Here is a 2,715-nt window from a genome sequence, read left to right as displayed (position 1 = left end):
CGAATTATTATCAATAAAATAAATCACGTTTTATAAAAACAAAATCTAAGTTTTAATCACTTAAGTGCGTAAAAATCTTGCTACTTTACACTAGCGAAAAAAATACATAATATACCAAGTCCAAGTGTAGTAATGACGTGAGGCGAAGCTCAAATGAACAATATTTCATATTTTCATGTTACATTATTAAATTATATTTCATTCATACCAAATTATCAATATACGCAAGATAATAAATATCTTATTATAAATTTTATAATTGTACCGTAGTAATTCCACAGATTATATGAAAACAGATTGTGCACTTAAATGTAAACAAAAAACGGCCTGATATGATCACTGCCAGAATCAATGTGACCATTTCAATGAACTAAAAATATTTGAAACTTATTATATACTGGTGGCTCACCTGATAGTGATACCAGAGTATACGACAATAACAAACATCTTGTTATAAACTCTGACTTTTGGTTTTCACATGTTTGGCCTTTGGTAGTTCTGACTTTTGTGTTTGGTTTTCTACAACAGTTACTGACTTACTGTTTCGTTTGTTTTTTGAATTTTTTTTGAATCAAGATAGATTGGAAAATTTATTTGGTACGTTTCGAACCCAACATAATGGAAATAATGTTAATCCAACTCCCATACAATTCATCTGGTCATTTAAACAAAATTTTTGTCTTAATTATTTCACTCACTCAGAGAATGCCAATTGCATAGCAGACTTGGATGAAATTTTATCTAAAATAAATACTGATTCTTTTAATGACGAAACCATAAAAATAATATTTCAAGATAAAAATCCATTTAAATTTAAAAATACACTTAAAATAGATACCCCAGATTATAGGAATTTATCGATGCCTGAGAAAAATGCTTTTATATATGTTTGTGGGTTTTTGATGAAAAAATGTATTGAATAACATAGTTGCGAAGTTTGTATTCATTATGCAAAATCACAAAAAAAATTGGATGACTCTTTTTTATTTTGTTATTTCAAAGCATATGAAAATTCAGAAAAATCAATGTTTGGCAATTTAATGATGCCACAACATGAATTTTATGATTTTATAGATGAGTTAGAAAACATTTTTATAAATAGGTTTCCACAATTATCTATTGAAAATGAAGTAGGTATTAAGTTAAAGCTAAGCATGACTAATGTTGTATTTCGACATCCGTGTCCACTATTTAATAAAGAGTATTTAATTAATTATTTTATAAGATTTAGGATTCATGCTGCTATTAAATTTTTAAATAGGAATTTAATATCAGAAAAACAAAAAAAAAATAGAAAATTGTGTATATTAAATCATTTATAAATAAATTAGAAAGAAAGCCATTTGTAATAAAATTTTGTACTTAGTTATGTTTATAATTTATAATATGTATTTATTTTTAATTGTTTATAGTAAAAATTTGAAGGTATTTGTAATTTACCTGCATTCTAAAATTTTTTAATTGTAAAAATATTGTTATATATTAATATATGTTAATATATTTTTGGAGACAACGATTTGCATTTTTTACTTTTCTATTACTTTTACCAAAGTACAATATTATGAGTATTGAGTTGCAATTGAAAAGTTCACTGAGCTTAATTCAATATTATGGTATGTAAGTATATACAATAAATTAGCATTGGTATTTGTGGTCACACTGATTTGGGAGACAACCAATCAGAGCACCTTATTCATTTTTTACATTGCAGCATAGGAAGTGCACAATCTGTTTTCATATAATCTGTGGTAATACCTAGAATAGTATAATTACGATTTGTAATCTATCTATAGCAGACCGTGGCATGCGATAAGGGTGAAGGAACGGTAGTGGCGGAGGAACTCTTCCGCACGCGGCACGCGCAATACATGTCACTGTCGCATTGTCGCGCGCATGAACGATCCAGAACGTGTGTTTTTTTTACTAAAACTATGTATTTCTATTTCATCATACTAATCGCTGTAGTAATGCGATAATACTTTTAAAAACTGATTTGAATTCGTTATAATGTCTACTTGAGATCGGTCAGTTCACATTTTAAGATTTCTGATTTATATTCCGAATAATCAACGTTTGAAAATGCCGAAATTTCAAAATATTCAAACTAAATTTTTGGTTGTTAGGGGGGAGAAATTGGGAAAAATAGACTGACCGATCTCAAGTAGACATAATAACAAATTCAAATCAGTTTTAAAAAGTATTATCGCATTACTACATCGATTAGTATGATGGAATAAAAATTGGATGTTTTGGCTAAAATAACAGTCCGCCACCGATCCCCTTAAAACAAAAAATGTCGAACAAATTTGCTAAATAATAAATAAAAAAAATGGTTGTATTAAATATATGTATGTCAAATAAAACTGGTTCTATGCCAGATATATACTGCTCAATTTTCTATAATACTACTTTCTTCTTGCTATATCTTGTTCTATTCTTAAAAAACAGTTCCACATTTCAATTTCAATTTTCGGTTGTTTTCGTCTTCTTCGTCTGTCTAATTTGCCTAACCAGGTATTTTCGAAATAGTCTAAAAATTGTTCTAATATTTCTTCATTTTCTGTATAATAATTTCTTTCAATTAAAACACTATATGAACTTATTACATCATCCTTAGGTACAAATGCTAAAACTGGTAACATTCTTAATTGCAATGCAAATTCAGGGTCTTCACTGTATGTTTTTCGCAAGCCAAATTCCTGAACATGACGCCAC

At 28.0% G+C, this 2,715-nt stretch overlaps 1 pseudogene; it reads left to right on the top strand.

Moving 5' to 3' along the window:
* The first annotated feature begins 860 nt into the window (after nt 1-860).
* Nucleotides 861-1,322, top strand: LOC132935289 (uncharacterized; annotated as a pseudogene).
* Nucleotides 1,323-2,715: the final 1,393 nt, after the last annotated feature.

Source organism: Metopolophium dirhodum, chromosome 1 (genome assembly GCF_019925205.1).
Source record: "Metopolophium dirhodum isolate CAU chromosome 1, ASM1992520v1, whole genome shotgun sequence".
Classification (NCBI taxonomy): Eukaryota; Metazoa; Arthropoda; class Insecta; order Hemiptera; family Aphididae; genus Metopolophium; species Metopolophium dirhodum.
This window is presented reverse-complemented; position numbering and strand designations above follow the sequence as displayed.